At 34.0% G+C, this 26344-nt stretch overlaps 1 long non-coding RNA gene across 1 annotated transcript; it reads right to left on the reverse strand.

The window, feature by feature from the left end:
• Positions 1–4997: 4997 nt before the first annotated feature.
• Positions 4998–20943, reverse strand: LOC109029342 (uncharacterized). Its single transcript, XR_002008401.1, has 4 exons — positions 20862–20943; positions 9944–10008; positions 7414–7503; positions 4998–5417 (listed from the first exon to the last, which is right to left on the reverse strand). It is a non-coding gene; the product is annotated as an uncharacterized lncRNA (long non-coding RNA).
• Between the last annotated feature and the right edge of the window lie 5401 nt (positions 20944–26344).

Genomic DNA, 26344 nt, shown 5'->3' on the forward strand with positions numbered 1-26344 from the left:
AACCCCAAAATAAAACTTGTAAATGGAGAAAAACAATTAGCATGCCCTGTTTTAGTGTGACCTTCGTAGGAGTGAAGGGTTTTTTTGTTTGTTTGGAATAAGCTGAAGATTATGTAGCAAGAGAAATGCAAATCATTTTTGTGTATAAATCATTTGAAAAAAGTAGCCCCCCAAAAGTAATTGAGTAGCATTAAATGTATTTTACTCTCCCAGTTGTTTGAGAAAAAGAGCAAACTGCAACTTAAGAGATGTTTGCTTATTTATTTAGTCCTGTAGACCCTTGGGATGTAAAGTTGCTGTGTCTTCTCACTGGGAGCAGAATCTGCCAGGAGGAAATTCACAGAAGGGTGCTGGTGCTGCATAATTTATAAACCCAAAGAAGTGTCATGGAAATTGCTGAGTTTTTAAGGATATTGGCAAGTTTTATTTGTTTCATTAGTTGTTGTTTTATTCTATTTTAATAGGAGATAGAAATATTAGCGTAGAATGACAATAGAAACATGTGGAGACAATGAAGAAGTAGTATTAGGAAAAGGAAGCAAATGCAAATAGGACATTCTCTGCAGATCCAGAAATTCAAACTCTAATTGAGTTTTGAAGAAGTAAAATTATACAAAGCTTGTGGAGTTGCTAAGGACTTAGGTTATACCCAAATAACTAAGGTATAAGAAACTCTGTAATCAATTTATCAAATCACTTTATGGAGCTGTTAAAGAAAATGAATACATTTGTGTTAATGTTTTATTGTGTACTCTGATAGGACTAGGATTATGTAAATTTTAAGAAGAGGCCCATCTATTCATGGGGGTATTATAGTGTACTTGGAATTATGTGTAGTGGTTTTGGAGATGAGAGAATTTCTGAACAATACACTGCTATTGAATATTATTCAACACTACTAAGCTATCAAAAGTTGCCAGAATTAAAGGGACTAGCTCCTTCCACTTAAAGGTTTGGTTCATGATTTGGTGGTTACAGCCAGTGACTGGTAACTACTTTAAATTGAACTACACGTTTAGTGCATCCTGGGAAAGCAGGAGATAGAGGCTGCAAGGCAGTATGAGGCAACTTCTCTCTTACACTAGCTGATTAAAAGACAAAAGGTCTGATTTGAATAGCTTTAGCTCCTATAATTCTGCAATACCTACACAATTTTAGCTGAGAGCCATTTTTTATCCTTCATTATTGAGATGTGAAATAACCTATGCTAGAGTGGCAGTTTCATCTAACATTTTCACTGCCCAGAATGATTGGGCAGTGTTCTACAGTAATTACTTTTGTCAAGGAAAGTCAATTATTTGAAGGATCTCATTAAAGAATTGCTACTTAATAGTATTATCTCAAAGTACCAACCCCACGTTAATTGAGTATTGTTATAGGGCAGATAAAATCAGAGAAAATTAATATGTGTGCAGATTATTGCAAAAGATTGGTTTGTTTAAATTCTCTTATATACAGAATGCCCTAGATTGCTTAGTAGGAAGCTAGTTCAGTTTCAGTTTAGCAGATACTCTTAGAGTAGGAAAGTGGATAAACACATTCATTTATACGATGAGTTTTTCAAAATTTAGAGGTGCCATGGAAAATTGCTGAAACTCAGGCCTCTTTGCAAAGACTTGTGTTTGCAGATATTCCACTGTATTCAGGAATATGTACTACCTGGAGGTATATCTTTAAAATTTAATTAAATATGAAGGGGTTCAGAAAAGCATTATCAATAAATTTGGGAAAAAGCAGATTCTAAATTGACACATAATGATTTTATTAATTTTTTCATATCACAGTAAAATGTGTTGGATACATTATAGCCAAACAAATTATAAACAATATTGAGAAAAATATGACTTTTCTATTTACTAACACTACCAGTGAATGTAAGGAAATAAATAATAGTTAGGGGCTAGGGTTATTGAAGGCACTATGTCAACAAATTCCCCAAAATTAAAAAAAAAACAAAAGGAAAAAAGAATGAATGAAAAGAACCTCTTACAAAGTTAATGCTGGAAAACCAAAACCATGTGAGAGTGGATGAGAGTTCAGCTCTAAGAATATTATTCTGCATCGCCACACCCCCCAACACACACACACACACACACACACACACCCCTACACATTAACATACATTATTAGGGAAAGGGTTATCATGTTATCATGAACCTTCAAGAAGCATCATTGTACTCACTTTTGTTGATTCTAGTATGCATTTCTATTAAATTCTGACACTTTATCTGGGTTTGGGGTGTAGTATATCTCGGTAGGGAAAATAAATCACAATTTCTCACAGATATCTGGTTGTAAAATTCTATGCAGTGTTTGTCAGTGTCCTTAAATGCTATCCATGGGAAAAATTCAAACGGAAATGGCTAATTCAAACAGAAAATGAGTTTTCATTATATTCCTATACTATGTGAAGTTATTTTCATGCAGTCTATATTTAGAACTGAAGGAAAACTAAATATTCTCTTCGTTCAGTGCAATTGCTACCACAACAAGTCTATGTTTATCCAGATATTAAGAGGAAGTGGAAAAAGTACATAGAATTGGATAAGGGTGGAGCGATAAGGGTCCAGAAGTAAATCCCTTCACAGAGGAGCTCGGTATCAGTTGTGGCCCAGATGTTATAAGAAATGCTGAGCTTAGCAACTTCACAGACAATATAGGGAAAACTGACAGCCCTAGTTTTCTCACTAATGTCACTGTGTGCTTCATTTTACTTTGTGATGAGGGAGCTTCATTAATCAAAATTTCCTGCATCAATGTAGATGTCCTCAGATGTAGATTTGATAGATAACCTCTTTAATAGTGAGAATGGATATATCAAATATAACACATTTCTTTTGGCACCAAGCCATAAACAAAGTCAATGGTATTGGCTCATTGATGTCTCTGAGCACATAAAAACTAGCGATGGTTTTAGTATATTTGGAAGTTAAGCTAGAGGTCATTAACAAAAAAAAGAGCTGGTATGAAGATGACAGCATCTTTATTTTCCAAAGAGAGATTTTTGTGCTTTCTTTCATTTTTGTCAGAACCATTATAAAACTACCCTTTAAAAAAGTCTATAACTCTGCCCTTGTACTTCATCTAAGCCATTCTCTAACTTCACATAAGATATCCTGCCTTCTTCATCGCAATGAGCAGTTAATGCTCCATGTCTAATTGGACAACTACATTGTCAAATTTGCTTCCACTCAGATGTATAGCATCAAAAACTACAACTGGTGAGGTTCCCAATTTTGATGTTGATCACTAATTCTGTGTCAGGAGAGGCAGCATTTTTTTGCAGTAATTCTGATGCATGCACTAGTCCCTTTTATTGCAGTGGGGTGTATCTTTGCAGGAATATGTAGATCCAAGATCAGGGCCAACAGCATCTCCTTTTGACATGTTTTCTAAGAAAAGATGGATCTCTTTCTTATTGAATAAATATTTAGATACTTGCCATGAATGCAATAATTGCCAAAATACAAAAGAATATAGATATGTTCCTTTCTATGACTCTTGCTGGGGGTAGTAAATTTAAAAGATGGAATCCTCAGTCTTACAAACCTGAAACTCCTTCCAGAAGCATTTCACAGTATGCCTGACTTATATCAGTAACCTATGACAGGATGCTTAGCTATTTCAAAGACACAGCTTTGACTAAAATACTATCTTAATGTAAGCATTTTAAAATGTTAAATCCCTACCACATGCAAAGCACTGTGCTTAATATTTTAAAAGTCAAGTAGTATTATCCCAATATTACAGATGAAGAAAGCGTAAAATAAGTAACTGGTAGACCCAAATTAATATTTAGATTCATATAATACCAAATACTCTACTTTTTTGTCTATAAACTCCTACCTCCCTCTATGTGTATTTTTGTCTCTATCTAGACATCAAACATAGTGTCCTGCCTTAGTTAGTAGATATCCTGTGTACTCTCCACTAGAAACTTTCTTTTAACAAGGACATGAGCTGTTTAGGTTCAGCAGAAAGTACCATAATGGATGCCATGAGGATGAAGAAAAGAGGCTTCGTGTATGGAAGTTACACTATGTGCATTTGGTTTTTTTTTTTTTTTTTAATCAAGTACAGAGAATTTCAGAACAGTATGCATCAACACAGTGATATGTATGATTTTATATGTGTTTAATTACTCTTGTCATAAATTCTGGGTTTTGTTTTTGTTTTCTGTTTTCTGAGATGGAGTCTCACTCTGTCGCCCAGGCTAGAGTGCAGTGGCATGATCTCAGCTCACTGCAACCTCTGCCTCCCAGGTTAAAGCAATTCTCCTGCCTCAGCCTCCCAAGTAGCTGGGACTACAGGCACGTGCCACCACACCCGGCTAAATTTTTTATTTTTATTTTTGGTAGAGACAGGGTTTCACCGTGTTAGCCAGCATGATCTCAATCTCCTGACCTCGTGATCCACCCGCCTCGGCAAATTCTGTATTTTTAATCATATAATATCTCATCCTGGAATGCCTGAGATTGTCGCTGGATTCAGTTTAACTCCCTTTCTTTCTGAGCCATATCATTCTGCTCCAAAGAATTCAACCCAAGTTCAATACTAGCATTCTGCAAGTAACCCAAAATGTGGAGTAAGATATGATATATTGTATTATTTTATATTATGTATGTCATATCACATCACATTATGTCATATCATATCATATTATTATTCTTTTCAATGTCATGATTTTAATACTGTCTTAAAGTAAATAAGGATGCAGATTTAACTGGTTGCATATTTTTAGATGTCAACAGTTTTATAGTGTAAGGTATTATGTCAGGTAATGAAGTGCCTGAGATTGCTGCTATAGGTGCTTTATATTGGAGTTACTACTTTCTGAATTTAAAAATGAGAGAACATTATGACTTCATTAGAAGAAAATAGCATTATTTCTTAATTATTTGATAGATTTTTCTTTATTTCCAGTTTTGTTCAATTATGTTTCAGTTAATCTCATTATACATAGAGATGTTTGTTTCCTTCAATTGCATTTAGACTTACAGAATTACAATAATACAAGTTCTTAACATTCATAGAAAATATGCCAAGTTTTCTAAACCTTTTCTTATACAGACACCCACATCTTTCTTATTTGACTCTTTGTGCATAAACTACAATAACAGACTGTATGTTCACGTCTCTCCCTAGTTCAAAAGAAAACATCAGGCACAGAAGGCAGCATATGACTGAGTCCTTCTGGCTCTTACAGGCTTCAAATACACTTTTACAAGTGCCCTCCATAATAAATGTGAACTTCAAGCTTCATACAGGTATTGATTTAACCTGTAGAGACATATCAAAGTAAATATAATTTAACCATTGACCAACATGTTATCCTCTTTTCCAAGCGGGTGTGTTTTTTGTTAATGTCAATGTTTTTGCAGAATTGTTTTTCAGAAAACAATGTTTTTCTCTGTTATCTGAAGCAAAGAAAAAATAAAAATTTTATAAATTTTTTAATCCAAAAAATGTCATTCCAATCAGTCAATGCCCAACTCTTATGTTCTTATATTCATGAACCAGCTGTCTTTATTTCATCAATTACAATTTATATCTGGCTTTGGTGATTGTTAATCCATGCTGTCATAATCAAGGCCACTGTAGACAGAGGAACTTATACTATCACTAAGAGCTTTGGGATTTTAATTTTTTTCTTTTATTTGTTATGAAATGACACATATAGGGCATTTTGATTCTACAAAAACATCTTGTAGATAAACGCTTATTGCTACTCAGACATTATCAGCATTTAACAGAAATGAATTCTTGACACAGTGCTTTGAAGTAATTAGCCAATTCAGTAATCTGCATGCAGAAGTAGAAAATAAATGAGTACCTAAGGGTGAGTGGCCAACATTTGAGATACTAAGCATTTCTCTTTTGAAATGCACAATCTATATTTAATACAGGAAATAAACTAAAATTAATCACTGCCAATACAACTGTTATGAAAGACAAGAACTCATTAAAAAGTAGAGAATTGTATCCTTGTATAAAACCTTCATGGTTAGTATAATTCCTATAGATAACCATAAAGACATACCAATGGGAGTAACCATTTTAAATAATTCTTATTAAACACTTCAAATATTAACCAATAAACACAAAATTACTATAGCATGCCTGATCGTTCTTACTCTTTTTGAAATGTGCAAAGAGAGAAAACAGGGTTTTCTCTGTGCTCATGATTACTGACATTCTTTTTGGAGTACACAAGAAGAGAACATGAATATGAAGAGGCAAGAGGGTTTAAGAAATAACCTAGTGCAAAAATGATTTAAACGTAAGTAAAGGAAAATTAGTCTGTTGGATCATGGGTAGTAAAGTTTCATCATATAAAGAAGACTCAGAGAGAGACTAGTGTCATGGCAACAAAGAAAAGCATTTCATAAGAGAATTTTATTATCAAAATTCTAAGTGATCGAAGCAAAGAATGAAATGTGATCTTTGGATATAAACTTCGGAGATTAGCTGGGTTGTACATATAGCACTGAGAGCAGAAAAGAATTGGAATTTAAGAGAGTCACTTTTTTTTTTCTATATGTCAGGCTTGATCAAAAGAAGTGGGGCATTACCTAGAAAGGATTAAGAGTAAACGATAATATTTATTCTTGATGATGTTGCTGTTGTTGCCTGGGTTGTTAAATATGAAAGACACTTTGGCATAAGGCCTCTACATTGTAAGTTCTTTATAAATGTTATTGAATTGATGCTTACAACCTCACAGGCAGCTACAGGACAGGACATTTTGAAATATTTCAATGGAGAAATGAGAAATGGTGAGAGGTGAAGCCAGCTGGACTTCCTGGGTCGAGTGGGGACTTCCAGAACTTTTCTGTCTAGCTAGAGGATTGTAAACACAGCAGTCAGCACTCTGTAAAAACACACCAATCAGTGCTCTGTGTCTAGCTAAAGGATTGTAAAGGCAACAATCAGCACTCTGTAAAATGAACCAATCAGCACTCTGTGAAATGGACCAATCAGCACTCTGTAAAATGGACCAATAAGCAGGATGTGGGCAGGGCCAAATAAGGGAATAAAAGCTGGCCACCAGAGCCAGGAGTGGCAACCCACTCTGGTCCCCTTCCATGCTGTGGAAGCTTTATTCTTTCACTCTTCACAGTACATCTTGCTCCCTCTTTGGATCTGTACTACCTTTATGAGCTGTAACACTCACTGTGAAGGTATGCGGCTTCACTCCTGAAGTCAGTCAGACCACGAACCCACCCAGGGGGGCAACAAACAACTTCAGACATGCCACCTTTAAGAGCTGTAACACTCACTGTGAAGGTCTGTGGTTTCATTCCTGAAGTCAGCAAGACCATGAACTCACCCGAAGGAAGGAACTCTGGACACATCTGAACGTCTGAAGGAACAAACTCCAGACACACCATCTCTAAGAACTGTAACACTCACCACGAGGATCCACAGCTTCATTCTTGAAGTCAGCGAGACAAAGAACCCACGGGAAGGAACCAATTCTGGGCACAATGGTACAGAAAATTCCTAGAATAGCAAGAAAAGAATTCATTGAGATAACATCAAAAGTTGAGGGAAATGCAAGTAGTTTGAGAGGAATGTAATACATCTATCATGAGGGTTATAGATAGAATTCCAAGAGTAATACCATGTAAAATAAGGGGGTATATATCTGTCATAAGAGGTTTTAATTTTGGAAGAGATTTGTAGAACAAAATGAGGCAAAGTCCAGAGGAAACTTGTTTTCTTAATTTGTTTGGATGGAAGTGAATTAAATACTTTTTGTTTGTTTAAGAGGACGTACCCAGGAGAATAGGAAACTTACAAAATTGTTGGAAATGTGATTCTAGTGCCCATTATGTCACACTCTTGTGTTGTTTCTCTGAGAGTTGCACTAAGAAAGTTCAAATACCTGTTGGCTTCCATAGACTAAATTCGGGCTGATAACGAGAAGTAAGTTCGTGAACACGTTCTACTTTCTATTTCGTTTTGTGCTAAGGTTTTTACAGAAAGCTTAAGTGCTTCTACATATTTTAAAGGACATTTAGTAAATGAGATATAAAGAGATTGTTGTTTCAGTTCAGAGGGGTTGCCATGGAAAGAAGCATAGTTATTTTGCATTTGCAAAGGCAAGTTGCAGGAATTAGTAGGTATAGTTGGATAGTTGGATATGGGTAGAAATTTTGGCCTGACAAACTAATATGTCTTGCAGTTGAAGTAATTTTGTGACATTATTTCTAACTTTTACTTTTAAATTAAACTAATTTTGTGCTATAGAGAGGTTAGAAGGAGTGCTACAAGCAATATGATCATATATATGTATGAATTTTGCATTACACAGAGGTTCCTGACCAAGGGGAGTAAAGGAGATGGAATGAAGCCTGTGTGCTGTACTTCAAGTCATGCATCCAGTACCATTTTCCTGCACATAAAGCGCTGTCTATTCATTAAGATTTCTAGTTGCAGAGCTGGATCCATCCATTAAAAGAACCATTTTTCTAATTTATAGAAAGATGTCTCATGGCCTAGAAACAGGCCTTGAGCAAGAGCAAGCCCTGCCTTTCTCATATAGAATGTATACTGTTTTCTTATATATAGCCTCTTTCTTTAAATTTGATAAGATAATTATTATGAATCAATTTTATTACTTTGTTAAATATTATATTGTGCTTAAATTATATAATACGATTTTTAAATGAATAAATAAATTTTAAATATATTTTAATAGATAAAGTAATATGAAAGTATAAAGTATCAACAAAAGACAAATAAAATAATAAGAGAAAAAGTTAAAAACTGAACTAGAACATTACTAGGAAATATTAGGTATATGAATAAGAAGAAAAGAGTCAATGTTTACTACATTATTGATAGTCATGTTTACACGTTTTAAAAAATCAGATAAGTACACTGAAAATATATCCACTTTTTACCTCTCAATGAAAAAAATTAGATCTGTTAAAGGGAGTTTTAAAATGAATGAAATGACACATACAGACAAATGATGCAAAGTCTGTAACATTTCCCGGCAACAGTGAGCAAGAGGTGTCTAGAGATGAAATACACTTACTCTCTTCTATTTCTTCCCATATGATCAAAACTAGGCCCTTGGCACTTGAGATCCTCATGTTAGAGGTGCCCAGCACAGAAGCCTTTATGCCCTATCTTTTCTTCTTGTGCATTTCCAAGTTGCATCTGTGCATTTAGAATGGTAAGGAATTGCCCTTAGGGGTGTGGTGGAGAGGAGCTAATTAAATATTTCCAGGATATGTGAGGTGATCAGCCTCCTAGCCCAAGAACTTTCTAAAGCTGATACTTAGGCTAAAATACAATGCAAATGTAGTGCCTTATCATTTTTAAGATGCCTTCAATAAACTATTTTAAAAAGGCAATATTGTGATTTTAAGGTATCTTTTAAATATTCTAAAATAACTTATCTCCACATAGTTTAGCCCTCAGAGAGTAGTGTCACGATATCGAAAATGTGTGTCGAAAAAGTTAAATTGACAAAGTTATCTGTCATGCAGAGTCAAAAAGCTGAGGAGAAAATATTTCTAGGTATTCATGGTATTAAATGGAAGCTATTAGCTTGAGTAGAATTTTAGTTGTTTTGAAAAATCAGTTCCTTGCATGCTTTTTTAATTGATGAAAATCATTCTGTACACCTACTCAATAAAGCAAATTACTAATAATTATACATAATTTAATATTATTTCTATGTATATTTGCATAATAACTTTTAAAAGGCTAAAAGAGAAATATTTTGTTTAGAATTATATTACTCTTATGAGACTCAAAAACTGAAATTCAGCCCTGGCTTATTATTTCATCAACAAAAAATATCTACCCTTATCTCTACAATTTTCATAAGATTATCTGTGCAATTCTTTTTAATTACAATGTTCATCCATTGCTATGTGGCTACTTTACTTCTAATTAGCTTTATTTGAAAAAGCCAGTTACATACCATTCAGTTTCTTTCATTCACTATTTAATCACGACAGATTCTCAGGAAGCCAAGAGACAGATACTCTATAATAAAAACAGCAAAAACAATAAAGTTCATGCCTGGAGAGTATATTTGTTTTTTCAGTATGTTGTTAGATCTATGTATTATTTTGTTATTTTTAATTTTTAAGATACTTTGTAGGCCGGGCACGGTGGCTCGCGCCTGTAATCCCAGCACTTTGGGAGGCCGAGACGGGCGGGTCACGAGGTCAGGAGATCCAGACCATCCTGGCTAACACGGTGAAACCCCATCTCTACTAAAAATACAAAAAATTAGCCGGGAGTGTTGGCGGGCACCTGTAGTCCCAGCTACTCAGGAGGCTGAGGCAGGAGAATGGCGTGAACCCGGGAGGTGGAGGTTGCAGTGAGCTGAGATCGCGCCACTGCACTCCAGCCTAGGGGACAGAGCGAGACTCCGTCTCCAAAAAAAGATACTTTGGAAATGTTTTTGCTCATATTGTACACAATATAATGTATTCCATATGGCTGTCTGTTACATTTATTTTGTTGCATTGAAAAATTAAAGCAATAAGATATTATTAGTGTTGTACAGATAATAAAAAATACATCAACCATCATCATAATAGTCATCAACAATAGCACATTGAGCTTCTAAAATTACATGGTGTCCTGCTGGCATTCAATAAACCAAATTATATAGCCTGGTCCTCGGCACCCTGTAAAATGTGATCACTGACAAATGCGGGCCCTTTTAAACCTACCAACAAATGTGAAAATAAACCAACTTTTAGAACACAAATAAATACTAATAATTATCACCAGTTAAAAAATATCTGAGTACGTTAGAATTATTCATTACTCCAGAATTGAAAACAACTGAAGTCAAAAGCCTTTGCCATTCCATCTTTATGAACTTCTTAATTAACTTTATGAATTCCTCAATTAATTTTACTGATCATTTTGGGATAAAGAAGGCAAAAAGATTGCATAAACGATAGAAAGTGCTGTACATTTCTTTTCCATTCAGTTAAAATGGTGTCTGATTATCAAATAAAACCTGCACCTCACAAATCTCTCAAGAAATCCTTTCTTCCACGTATCTCTTGCAATTGAAAGAACCAAAAGCCATGCTCACACATTCTCCTGCATGAGGAATAACTGGTTTATTTGGCTTGTCAGGGCCTTTGAAAGAAGCTGAGTGCTTAGGAAGGTAAATAATGAACATATATTGCAAACCTAAGGTATCTTGATAAGTGGATGCTTTTGTTGACTAATGCTGTTTCAAATGTGAAGTTGGGTATTCAAAACTCATGAAATAGTCCAGCAATGTTGACTTAAGGAGATGAGGTATATATTCTGCTAACATTGACAGCAGACTTCATTTATTAAGATTTAGTGAGCTATAACTAGTGTAAAAAAATGAACATTCATGTTATATATTTATTTCAACTCTTTCAAGTCAAAGAAGCTAGGTAATGTGTAGATTAAAAAATATGTTTTCAGCTCACGTGCCCATGGGGCAACAGAGAACTAAGTAAATTTACCCGCTCTTCTACCTAATCTTTAACATATGCTATTGCTTGGAAAATGAAGTCCTGTAAGAGGACATTGTCTAAACAAAAAATGGCATTTAAAAATGTAGTAAAAATCCCTACCTTGAGAAATTTAAGGAAAAATTAATCAAATACATATATATATATTAACCTAGCTCATGTCTTGTACATTATAGATACTCAAAAACTAGTAATCTTCTTGCTTTTTCATATTCTTTTCACAAGCCAACTAGTTCAATTACATTAGTAATAATCAAGTAACTTATAATTCAGAAAAAAGCAGAATACTGTTAGAAATAATCTGTGTATCATTGCATTATTGCACAAAAGTCCATTTCTTTAAAAACATAATTCCTAATTAATGTATTTGAGTTTTTACTATTTTCTAATATAGAGCACTATAACTCACATTTTTCAAATAAAATTCATGTAAATTGAATAGAATTTTACAGAGGAAGTTAAATAGTATGTATTTTTATGTTAACAGAGAAATGTGTTCCCAATTGGTACCTAATTTTAAATATCCTTTGTCCAATAAAAATAATAATGTCCCCTCTATCATTTTATTCAGATGCAAAATAGTTAATAAAAGCAAAACAGCAATAGCAGGCAGTAAAACAAAAATTAGTACCAAGAAAATAGAAAGAGAAGATAGCCACAAGTTTATAGGTAAGTAGAAAATTGTATTGGAGGAAAGCAAACTTCCTGAGGAGCTTCATCAATGAAGACTTTGTGGAGAAAGTAAGCTTTGACTTGATATTATGCAAAGATTAGGAATCTTCGTTGGTTTTTTTAGCAAGCATCTAATCTAAGGAAGTGACACAAATGAGAATGCTCTAGGATAAATGCAGCACAAGGTTTACTGAAGAATATCAGTTGAATAAGAATAAGCAAAAGGATGACAGACGAGAATACAAAAGATGCCATTGCCTAAGTGTTCTTAAATAACTAAAGTGAAGAAATGTGGGAGTTTACATGATAATTTTATTCAGATGCTTTCAACATTTTTGTATTGTTATCCATAAAAGATTCATAGTTGTCATTATATTATGATTTGTCATTTTTCTTTTATTTTTTATTTTATTCTATATTGGCAAATTATAATTGTTTATGAGGTACAAAGTGATGCTATGATATATGTATACAATGTAAAATTAACATATCCTAATGAACATATCCTTCACCTCAAATACTTACAGTTTACTCTTCCTGTCTAAAAAACATTATTTATAAATAGTCATTCTGGGCATTATTAAACAAGGATGCTTTTAGTGCCTGGATCATGGTTCTCAGAACAAGGGTATGTAACCCTAATGAAAGGAACCCACATAGTGAGCTAAAAGTCTATAGATTATGGGAGATACAATTATGAATGCTATATAAATTATCTTCCTGGACAATGGACTGAAAACATAAAACCAGGAAGAACGCATATTGATGATACCTCATGTAGATATTTCACATAAGAAATGTCATTTGTTTCCAATCTAGTAGAACATAGCTTGGCTATGTCTTAAGTGGACTCACAGATGGTCTTCTTATCTTAGAGAATGTGCTACATTTCAGGGTCAGTCCTTCATCATGCAGGCTCAGCACACATTATAGTTAGTTTTAAAAATCAGATTGTTTCAGAACCAGATACATGAAAGTAAAAAGACAGACACATAAAAGCAGCACATCAATATTAATATGTAATAAACCCAAATAAATTGAATTGTACTTCTGTCACCATTACCAGATGACCTGTGCTGGCATCCCTAGTACATTCTTACTCTGTATACTGTTTTACTTTGGGATCTAAGTTGTTTAACATAGAATTAGTCCAATGAAACCTTTTTAACATAAGTGTAGCCTTTCATTCCTAAATATGTGCTATGCCCTTTACCTTTGTAGGTTTCCATTCCTGCCCATGTCCTCTTGAACACTGGCATTAATATTTGCAGTGTTACAATAAAGTCGGACAGGCACAGGATCTCTTTCCGGTTAGCTTACACAACTTTAGGTAATGGCGTATCTTTTGAATGTTGGCCATGATGTTTTCATTTGTTTCCATTCTTTCTTTATTCTTTGGAAGGAGGCTCACGTCAAATACCAAAAACAGCTGAAAAAAAGCAGACAGGGAATCATGTGTGTTCATACTACATACCACCTGAATCATTAGGAAAATCAATTAAAATGTCATAAATCATTTTAACAAATATGTATTATTTCTAATGTGATAGGCAACATGATTGTAACTACAATTAGAATGAGCATGGTACAGCTTCTGTCTTCAAGGAGATTATTGGTTAAAGGATACTCCTTAGTTTCCTTTAAGTTCGCCTAATTCTCAATTGCCTCATTCATATAATTGCCATTTTGCCATATTGACCACTTATTGTCATATTTAACAATGATAAATTCTCATTTACTTTTTTGATAACTTATAGGCCTAGGAACATAGATTACACATAAGAGTCTTTTAATTGTTGCAATGTTGTAATGAGATTCTTAAACTTAATTATTACATAATATGTTTAAAGGAATCAATATTAAATCAGGGATAAATGTAATTTAATTATAATTGCATGAAATAAATGTTTATATTATTTGTTTTTATTATTAGGAAGATGTGTGAGGGATATTTATAATATGTGTTCATGCAATTTTAAGTTATTTTTATTAAGAAAGCAATAACTCTGTGTTAAATATATCAATGTTCAATTATATTTTAAAAACAGGCTGGGCACAGTGTTGCATGTCTGCAATCCCAGCACTTTGGGAGGCTGAGGCAGGGAGATCACCTGAGTTAAAGAGTTTGAGACTAGCCTTTCAAACATGGTGAAATACCGTCTCTATTAAAAATACAAAAATTAGCCGGGCATTGTGGAACATGCCTGTAATCCCAGCTACTTGGGAGCCTGAGGCAGGATAATTGCTTGAACCCAGGCGGCAGAGGTTGCAGTGAGCTGAGATGGTGCCACTGTACTCTAGCCTGGGTGACAGAGCAAGATTCTGTTTCAAAAAGAAGAACAAAACAAAACAAAAACAAACAAAAATCCACAAAGAAATTCTACCCATTTTTGCTTAGCACATCCTCATTTTATATCAGCATTTTTGTATGCTGCAAAATATCATGCAACATGTTGTATTACTAGTGTCATTTTATACTGTCAAATCTATAAAAGGCTTTTTGTAACTATTTCTATTACTCTACAATATCTACCAAAATATAGCTTTTAATTTGTGTTGTTTGATTAATATAATTTAAAAAATACCTATAGTATATTAAAGATTCTTTTTGACTTCTGGACCACATTGGTGAACAATAAACCAAGTGCAAAAATTTACCGGTCTAATCAAAAAAAGGAATAGACAATTTCAATATGATAACTATCCTGAGCACTAGCACACAGATTCCTAAAGTGACACATAGGAATGAGAACTAACTCAATCCAGAAAGGTCTTTTAAAATGTTATAGAAAAATGTGACTGAGCACAGTGGCTCACGCATGTAATTCCAGCATTTTGGGAGGCCAAGGCACACAGATCACTTGAGGAGAAAAAATTAGCTGGGTATAGTGGCACAGGTTTTTAATCTCAGCTACTAGGGAGGCTGAGCCACAAGAATCACTCAAACCCAGGAGGCAGAGGTTGCAGTGATCAAGATTCTGTCCCACCTGCCTCCTCCCCAAAAAAAGCCAGGCAAGGAAAAAGCAAAACTCCCCCAGGTAGATAAAAGCACCAAAATCGAGAGATAAGAGTTATGTGAATATTCTGTAGAATTATGAGATACTTATTTTATATACTTGTTATTTTAACCTATATTCTAAATCTCTATCACTTGACAAAGTGCCTAGTTCTTAAAATTTTTTTTTTTTTGAGACGGAGTCTCGCTCTGTCGCCCAGGCTGGAGTGCAGTGGCGCGATCTCGGCTCACTGCAAGCTCCACCTCCCGGGTTCACGCCATTCTCCTGCCTCAGCCTCCCGCGTAGCTGGGACTACAGGCGCCCGCCACCACGCCCGGCTAATTTTTTTTGTATTTTTTAGTAGAGACGGGGTTTCACTGTGTAAGCCAGGATGGTCTTGATCTCCTGACCTCGTGATCCGCCCGCCTCGGCCTCCCAAAGTGCTGGGATTACAGGCGTGAGCCACCGCGCCCGGCCGTTCTTAAAATATTTTAACAAATGATCACGGATCAAAAATTTGTCAAAAGAATAAAAATAAGATAGATGTAGTTTTTGCATTTTACATATTGAATGACATTAGATTTGATACACTAGGCACTCATATCCTAAAACTTTCTCTGATTATTCAATATGTAAGTAAAATATTTAAGCTGTGGAATTGTTTTCAGATAGTATATTTTGTGAATTTCCTAAGCACTTCCTATTTACACATAATGTATTTTATGGGTAATTTTATGGGTAATTTTAATATTCTATTACATTTTGCTACAGTTCATAAAGTAAATAGACCTTTTATCTTTTTTCTTTTGCCCATCAATGGAAAAAGCCTAGGTAGATTTTCAACATATTTGGGTAATATGTTTTAATTGATCTCAGAACCATCTATGACAGACCCACAGCCAACATCATACTGAATGGAGAAAAGCTGGAAGCATTCTTCTTGAAAACCAGTACAAGACAAGGATGCCATCTCTCACCACTCCTATTTAACATAGTATTAGAAGTCTTGGCCAGAACACTTAGGCAAGAGAAAGAAAGGATATCCAGATAGTAAGAGAGGAAGTCAAACTATCCCTGTTTGCAGATGACATGATTCTATATCTAGAAAACACCATAGTCTGAGCCCAAAATCTTCTTAAGCTGATAAACAACTTCAGCAAGTCTCAGAATACAAAAATTGCTAGCATTCCTATACAGCAACAACAACCAAGCCAAGAGCCAAATCAGGAATTCAATCTCATTCACAATTGCCACAAAAAGAATAAAATATTTAGGAATACAGCTAACCAGGAGGGTGAAAGATCTCTACAATGAGAACTGTAAAACACTGCTTAAGGAAATCAGAGATGACACAAACAAATTTTAAAAAAATTCTTTGCTCCTGGATAGAAAGATATCCTATACATATCATTAAAATGGTCATACTACCTAAAGCAGTTTATAGACTCAATGCTATTCCTATCAAACTACCAATGATATTCTTCATAGTACCAGAAAAAAAAACTATTTTAAAATTCATATAGAATAAAAAAAGAGCCCAAATAGCCAAGACAATCTTAAGAAAAAAGAACAAAGCTGGCGGCATCTTGTTACCCAACTTCAAACTATATCACAGGGCTACACTAACTAAAACAGCATGGTACTAGTACAAAAACAGACACATAGACAAATGGAACAGAATAGAGGCCTAGAAATAAGTCCACACACCTACAACCATCTGATCTTCCACAAAGCTGACAAATACAAGAAACAGGGAAAAGACTCCTTATTCAATAAATAGTGTTGGGTTAACTGGCTAGCTACATGCAGAATATTAAAACTGAAGCCATTTCTTACGCCATGTACAAAAATCAACACAAGATGGATTTAATACTTAAATGTAAAACCCAAAACTATAAAAATGCTAGAAGACAACCTACGTAGTATCATTCAGGACACAGAAACAGGCAAAGAGTTATGACAAAGACACCAAAGAGCAATTGCAAAAAAAAGCCAAAAATTGACAAATGGGATCTAATTAAACTTAAGAGCTTCTGCACAGCAAATGAAACTATCAACAGAGTAAACAGACAACGTACTGTATGGGAGAAAATATTTGCAGCTATACATCTGACAAAGTTCTAATATAGCATCTATAAGGAACTTAAATTTACAAATAACAGAAGAAAACACATTAAAAAATGGGCAGAGGAAATGAACAGACACTTCTCTAAAGAAGACATACACGGCCAAAAATCATATGAAAAGAAGCTGAATATCACTTATTATTAGAGAAATGCAAATCAAAACCACAATGAGATACCATCTCACACCTGTCAGAATGGCTAATAGTAAAAACTCAAAAAATAACATATGCTGGCAAGTGGCAATGTTGTGGAGAAAAGAGAACAAGTATACACTGTTGGTGGGCATGTAAATTAGTTCATCCATTGTGGAAGACAGTGTGGCGATTCCTCAAAGTGCTAACAACAGAACTACCATTCAACCCAGCCATCTTATTACTGGGTTTATACCCAGAGGAATATAAATCATTTCACCATAAAGACACATGTATGTGTATGTTCACTGCAGCACTGTTCACAATAGCAAACACATAGAATCAATCTCAATGCCCATCAGTGACAGATTGGATGAAGAAAATGTGATACATGTGCACCATGGTATACTATGCAGCCATAAAAAATGAGATTGTGTATTTTCTGGGAACATGGATGGAATTGGAGGCCCTTATTTTTAGCAAACTAATACAGAAACAAAACAAATAGTGCATGTTCTCACTTATGAATGGAAGCTAAATCATGACAGCTCATGAACACAAAGAAGGGAACAACAGATACTGGAGCCTCCTTGAGGGTGGAGGTGGGATGAGGGAGAGGAACAGGAAAAATAGCTATTGAGTACTAAGCTTAGTACCTGGGTGACGAAATAATCTGTACAACAAACCTCCTTGACATGAGTTTACCTACACACAACAAACCTGGACATGTACCCCCAAATCTAAAATAAGAGTTAAAAAATATAAAATAACTAAAATGAAAAAATGATCTTATTTAAACATATGTTTTAAGGTATATGGAAAATTTATTTTGGGTGCTCCATGTGGCAGCTCAAAGGTAGAGGCAGTCATCCTACTCAATTGCTAAAAAATGATTTACAGGAAAAGACTTGTGTCAGATGACCAGGAAATTTACCCATATGTATTAACATTTTGTGAACAGAGAAAATCAACATGGGTTTTGTAACATGAACCCCAAATCAAAAGATACAAGGGCAAATTCCTCTAGATTTCAGATATTGATGAATTTTTATAGTTGTTTCTCAAATAGGCAACTTTACTACAGCAATTTCCAAGTTTCCTAGTAATAGGGAATTATATATTTATCTGTGGTTGATTATTCCCTATAGGCAATCCTAGAGGATGGTTTCTAGCTACTTTGTTAAAGAGAGAAAAAATTAAAATTATTTGTTCTTTTGGAGAAAAATAAAAATGTTACAGATTTGATTAAATTGAAACCAATTTGTAAATAATTAATGGTGTAAAAAGCTGCTAAATGTTATGTTCAAATGAAACATTCATAGAACTTCAACTATCTGCTTTGTATTAGTATTAAGAAAAGACAAAAACTAAAGATAATATCTACAGTGTAAATGCTGTTTATTTTGTAATTGAGATCAATTGTGATTCAAATTTCTCTTAGGAAAAAAAATCTGTAATTTGATGAGCATTCACTCCATTTTTAAAAAATTTATCTTTGAGAATACACTGCACATAAGTGAAAATTTTCCTCTAGTTCATTGACATATATATCAAATAGAACATTGGCATGAATGAACAAAACCACAAATAAGAGGCCCAGCTTGACGGAAGCTGCTAAAATACTGATTTTACTTGGAAGATGTGGCCTGCATGCTGTTTTGAATTAGGTGCCAGGGACACTACATGGCAGGATAGTTTTCATTTTAGATGTTAGTTATTTCTTTAGTCATGAAGTGGCATTTGTACTGTAACAGAATTTGTGATGAATTTGTATTCCAAAAATTTACATCTCCAGGGGAATGCTGCAATTTGCTTGTTGTTAGACATTAGATAAAGCATAGCACATTTTGATTCTGTCTTCACCTGTGTAAAGTGGCGTACTCATACCTACTATGTTAAAAAGCTACTAAAATAATTCAATAAAATAATTATAGAAAGGCATGAAGGAAATGCAAAATGCTATCTGCTAGCATCTCAAATTATGTTCTTGCTTGCTCTTCTCCAATTAACTGGACGCCTCACTGTTCTTTGAATATCTCAGGCTATGTACAGCAGGGCTTTAAGCACTTGTTTTTCTTCTGCTTCAAATCAAAACTCCTCATCCAGATATTTACTCCAAAGTCATTTTCTCAATGTTGTATTTTTTGGTCACGCTACCTAAGATTGCAACCCACATGTGTGACACCCCACCCTCCCTCAAAAACATTCCCTGTCCACATTTCACGTTTCAATTTTACTTTTAGCATTTGCTATTCTTTAATATACTAAATATTCTATTTATTCATCTTCACTCTCCCCAGTTGGAAAGTAAGCATCATGAAAGTAGTAAATTTTGTGTGCTTGTTGATGGTCACATACCACTGTCTACAGCAGTGCCCGTTAGGTGGTAAAATCTAGGTATTTTATTCAGAAATGAATGAATGCTATAAGGGTGGTAAATTTTCCTGTTATTAAAAGTGGGGAAAAAAGAATTCAAATATGTAAAACAAGGATCTACTCCTTTTTGTTTTTATAGGTTTATAAGGAAAAAGTGGAGGACATTAATTAACGAAGGAAAGCAGAGATAATTTTAGTAGCCAAGTGAGAATGACAAATGTTATTTTTGTCATGCTGTCCTCACTATTGCTAGCAGCTTCCTAGAGCACTCAACTGAAGAAATTCATCATCCTGGTTCAGACAAAATGACTTTATTCAATTAAAATACCCGCCTTGGGTCTGGGGGCCAAATAAGCGAGAATTTTGTGCCACACATTTGGCATTCCCACAAGTAAAGAATTTCAGAAAATTTTAGCAGTAGACATTTGGCAATATCTTGACAGTGATTACTCAATTTAGCATAATCCATCCAGGTCATTCAAGAGCTAGTCTCTTAGGGTCTTTAATCCAGTGTCAATTCCAATATCCCTTTGGAGAAAGATCTCTCCTAACCCACTGCTCACATCAAAGCCTTTTAGGGCCCCCAGAGTTTCCATAGGACAGAGTAAAAAAGATATTTAATCAATAACACTGCTTATTAAACAGAAAGTAGTTGACCTAATGAAGATTGTGTATTCTCAGAATGCACATAGAGTTTGGGAACACTTAAGGAGTTTATGCAGTTAGATATTGTGAAATAGAGACAATACCCAGGCAAGAATTAGCTTTCTATAGAGTTAGACATTTGTTTATGGAATTTTGTTTATTTTAAAAATGAAGGCTTGACAAACTGAGAGAAACTATTTGCAAAAGATATATCTGATAAAGGCCTGTTATCCAAAATATACAAAAACTCTCAAAACTCAATAAGAAGAAAGGAACAACCTGATATTTAAAAAAATAGACAAAAGATCTAAACAGATATCTCACCAAAGAAAGTACAAGTTGACAAATAAACATATAAAATATCATACATCATTAGGGAAATGCAAATTAAGACAATATTAAGATATCACTACATACCCATTATAATGGCCCAAATTTCAAACTCTGACAACACCAAATGATGGCGAGCAGGTGAAACAATAGGAACTCTCATTCATTGCTGGTGGGAACAAAAAATGGTACAGCCATTTTGGAAGACATTTTGGTAATTTCTTGCAAAACTAAATATACTTTTACCGTGCAGACCAGCAATCATGCTACTTGATATTTACTCATATGACTTGAAATTATATGTGCACACAAACACTGCACAATGGTGTTTATAGCAGCTTTTTCCTAATTGTCAAAATTTGTAAGCAGCTAAGATCCTTCAAAGAGTGAATGGATAAATAAGCTGCAGTACACCCAGACAATGTACTATTCAGGGCTAAATAGACATGAGCTATGAAGTCAGGAAAAGACATGGAGGAACCTTTGTAAAATGTGCTGTACAAAATGGCGTTACGCAGGTTCCGAGTTCTGAAGTAGATTTCAGAAGCCATTCTAAGAAGGATTACCTGCATGGCTTGTAACCTTGCAAAAAAGAAAAACAAAACAAACAAACAAAAAAACAGAAGTTTGCCTTGAAACTTTGAACTGGGCCAAACTGCAACAACCATAGCATCCTGAAAAACAACTGAATGTCACCAACACTGGAACTCCTGAATAGCAACAATCAAGGAACTATGGACTCATGTACTAAGCCAGGTTCTTCCACCAGTGATAATTCTTTCAAAACAACTTGTGTAATTACTCTCAGTGTACTGTTAAAATTTCCTACTCCCCTCTGTCTCTTCGGAACACAATTTGATCTTTGGACAAATATGTGCCTCCAGAATTACAATTTCAAAGACTGCGATAAATGCCTGTCTTATTGCATTGCAGTCTGGTTTTCCACCTCTTCTTAGTTCACACTTAAATGCATGATAGTAATTGAAAAAAGCCAATCTGAAATGGCTATACATTGCACTATATCATTCAAACAATATGACAATCAGTAAAAGGCAAAACTACAGAGACAGCAAAAAAAGCTCAGTGGTTATGAGGCAGAAATTGTTAAATCAGTGGAGCAGAGAGGATTTTCAAATCATTGAAAGTACCCTATATGATGCTATAATGGTGAATGCATGTCATTATACATTTGTCTAAGCCTATGGAATGTACAATACCATAAGTTAACCCTATTGTAAACTATGGACTTTGGGTGATAATGATGTGTCAATATAGGTTAATTGATTCTAACAAGCATGCCACTTTGGTGCAGGATGTTGACAGTGGGGCAGGCTGTGCATATGTGGGAACAGGAGATGTATGGAAACTATACCCTCTACCTCATTTGTCTGTGAACCTAAAACTGCTCTTAAAAATGAAGTCTGTTTTTAAAAAAACATCTAGGCCCAGTTTCAAGTACCTTTGTTAGGGTTATTATGTCTAGAGGAAAAATTGGCCTAGCAACTGTTTTTCATCCAGTTTTAAATTCACAGAGAGACTTGTATTATTTCATTTAGACCTCATGACCTCATTAATTCAGATCTGTTCATTTCAAATGCATGGTATTCAACTAGACTAAAGAATACTTTTGTAGTTCTACCCATCCCCCACCCAAAGTAAGGGTTTTCTAGGGAAGAAAAATTTGAAGAGAGAACGCTTATTATGCTCAAAATATTCATCTGTTTTCAATTATTTTAAGCACTTTAAGCAATTCATTTACACATGAATGGCTGAAATGGTAGAATACAAAACTCTTATCTGTATAAAAATGCCAGGCTGCGTTTTTTTTATTTGAAAATATTTGTTTGTCATAAAGCAATATAAATGCTTGGCTTGTAAAATCATCTCTAAATTCAACTAACTCCTTAAATGTTTCTAATTCCTGTCTCTTACAATTTTTCAAAATATATTTTGATATTGAATTTATTTGTATAGAATGCTCATTGCAGAGATGATTACTTTTTATTTATAAGGTACTCCTAACTTTTGTCTTAATTAGTTTTAGATTATATATAGTCAACCAATAAGAAAAATGTTTGATAAATTAGATTTTCAGATCTGTAAGTGCATTCTATAATGCTAAAATTCAACTTTTGTTCATAAAAATCAGGGAGAAGGTAAAACCAAAATAGATACTTATTAAACAATAAACAAGTTTGACCATAATATAAATAATGCATCCTGTGTGTTCATTTTGGGTGATTTCTCTGCATGAAATATCTTAAAGTACAAATCCAGTGAGCTTGGAATTATAACTTGTATTTTTCTGTATAGTTGTCCCTTAAATAAGCATTTATGTTATTTACTGTATTGGATTTTTTTTCAAAGACTTGTTTAAAAACTCAAAAATTGTCTTATCTGACCCAATATAAATTTTTGTTCAAAATTAACTGAAATATCTGTAAATGGTTAATACTGTAGGATAAACAGATTATTTCTCTTCAGTGACTTTTTAATCCTTATTTCACCTAATTTAAATATTTATTACAAATCTGCCTCTTCCAACTTTTCAGCTAACTTTTCTGAAAAACAGCTTAATATTTTCTCCACTGTAGTTTCTCTCTCTCTCTCTGCATGTCAGTCCCTTTTTCTGTAACATATTATTTTAGTTTCACTTGTCTCATGTTACATTTTAATTAAAAGTTTCTATTTTTAGTAGCAGGAATTTAATTGACCTCTACTGACTACATTTTATGTAGGTATCAGCCCATAATTGAAAGGTTGAATATATGAGTTTGGTTATTTTTATCCAGATACAGTTAAAGCAATAAAAGTGAAGTCAGTTAGCATTCACCAAAGTTCTAAGAAATACATTAATTTCTTTTATTAAACAAAATATTATTTGTTAACGCAATTGCTTTCACTTATGACATAGATGATTACTAGCAAAGAAAAAGATTATGTGGGTGTCCCTTGATGAAACATGATTAAGTCTATAGTCAGCAAAAATTCAAATTTCAATTTTCCACATCCTAGTTGCCTGACATTGGCAAGATACTTAGCCTTTTTAAAATATATATTTTAAAGGTTTAGAATATTGTGGATTGCATGTGATGATATGCATAGCTGCCTTCGCATACTATCTTCGCACACTATAAAATATGTACTCGATAAATTTCCTAAGATTCAAATCGATGAAAAGGATGCAGTAGATAAGCAAGAACTTCTTTTTACCAGATTTGTTCAGTTATTTTCAACCATCTGAAACACAGCTTGACCTGGGTTTACACATAGTCTGTATTCTAAAATATGTCCTTACCTTTCTGGAACTCATTGATGTGGATATTGTATATCCTGACATTATCTAAAAATTAATAATAAAGCAAAAATATTACTAAACCCTGAAATACCCTTGATGATAGTCCACATTGGACTTTAGGGATTTTATTCATGAAGGAATATTTTTAACTCATATAAGTTCCTGATTTTACATTAGATACAATGACCATAAGCATGTAAGAAGAGAATGCCTGTATATAGGGAGTTATAGGAAATTGCTGTAAAAAGTAGAAGTAATACTAAAACAAAACAGAACAGAACAAGTGAAACATTAACTTATGAAAAACAAGCAGTATTCTGTGACCAAGGTATGCAGGGAATATTTAATGCAGGACTATTGAAAGTTTGTATAGAAGAATGGACTCTGATGGCACCACCAAATAATTACACAGCACCTCAATTCATAAAAATAGGAAAACAACTACCTTACTTACAGACATAAGAACATTTATGAAACCGTCCATTCAAATTTTAGTCAACATTTTTTAAGAAATACGCTGTATGTAGTTGTTCATATATTTTATCAGAGAGGTAACTAGTGTTAAGAAAATTTTATTGTGTAGAAATTCTCAATCTGTTTAGAGTATCAAATGTTTAATGTTTTTGTGTATTTACAAATGTGTTTACAAATATATTTTATATTTGTCTGACTGTTTAAATTATGCTTTTGATAAAGCTTCAGTGCTGCTATAATGTCTAAGGCTCATCCTACTGTGTGAAAATATGAAATTTCTCTCTCATCTGTAATAGAAAAATGAATGTGTGATCCTCCTTAGAACAGGATCCATCAAATGTCTGCTGGCAAAAGAAACTCAGAAAGATAAACATAAACCTTAACTTTAGACAAACAGTTGAAAGCTTCTCAATCTGCTTTGTTTTGTCAGCAACTTCCAGCGGTCATGCTAAGAATTAAAAACATGCATATTGCTCAGCAAAATCCACATGAATATTAGACGTGTGTGTGTGTGTGTGTGTGTGTGTGTGTATGTGAGTATGAGTAATGGAATTTTAAGAGTACAGCATTCTAGAAAGTATGTAGCAGATATAAACTGAGGCCAAATTTTATATACATACATATATATATACACATATATATATATATATATGGCATACATTGTGTATTAATCTGTTCTCATACTGCCAAAAAGAACTGCCCAAGACTAGGTAATTTAGAAAGGAAAGAGCTTTAATTGACTCACAGTTCTACATGGCTAGGGAGGCCTCAGGAAAATTATAATCATAGTAAAAGGCAAAGGGGAAGCAAGGAACCTTCTTCACAAGATGGCAGGAGGGAGAAGTGCCAAGCAAAGGGGGAAGAGACCCCCCTTAAGCCACCAGATCTTCTGAGAACTCACTCGCTATCTCGAGAACAGCATGTGGGAAACCGCCCCCATGATTCAATTACCTTCACCTTGTCTCTCCCTTGACACATGGAGATTATGGGGATTTGGGGGATTACAATTCAAGATGAGATTTGGGTGGAGACACAAAGCCTAACCATATCACATTGGTACTCAATCTTTCAATTAAGTAAAAAAACCAAAAAAAGCAAATTTAAAGTTATTACATGTATTTTTGATGTCTAAATGTATAATATCAGATTTTTTGTTTTTATCCCTAAATGTGTAAGGATTTAAGGATCAAGCCAACTTTAGTGAGATCATGCTAATTCTTTTAAGTGTTATTACACCAAGGTGGAATTTCTAAGTGACGTCTGTCTTGATTCTCTTAGGCAAAATATTTAATTACTGATCTGTGCAATTACAGCTATCCTTATAATCTTTCATTATAGCATTTACCAGGTTGCACTGTAGCTATTGACTAGCCTGTGCTTCTCCTCATTATTCTCATTATTATTATTCTGTCTTTGAGCAAGAGAACTCTGTCTCTTTGTTTGCCTAGTTCTAGAGTGTAAAAAAAAAACAAACATAGTCATTAACAATTATTGAATGTTTACATTGAGCCTACTAGTCTGTCCATCTATATGAATATAAATTAACAGTCTCTTCTTCTGGTCATTGCTAGAGTACACAAACTCTGTCCATCTTCCCCATAGTAAAAGGATTAACACCTTACACTTATCTCTTGGGACTCTCTAGTATAAACATTAAAAATAATAAAAACAATAAAAATTTCCCAGATTTCTTTTACCTCCAAGTATCTTTGTGTTAGTCTATATATAAAAATACATATAAATAATTCTCTGAATGCTTTTTCTTCTTTTTCAGGAAGCATTTCTGTTTCGATTCTCA

This window comes from Gorilla gorilla, chromosome 14, assembly GCF_029281585.2.
Source record: "Gorilla gorilla gorilla isolate KB3781 chromosome 14, NHGRI_mGorGor1-v2.1_pri, whole genome shotgun sequence".
Classification (NCBI taxonomy): Eukaryota; Metazoa; Chordata; class Mammalia; order Primates; family Hominidae; genus Gorilla; species Gorilla gorilla.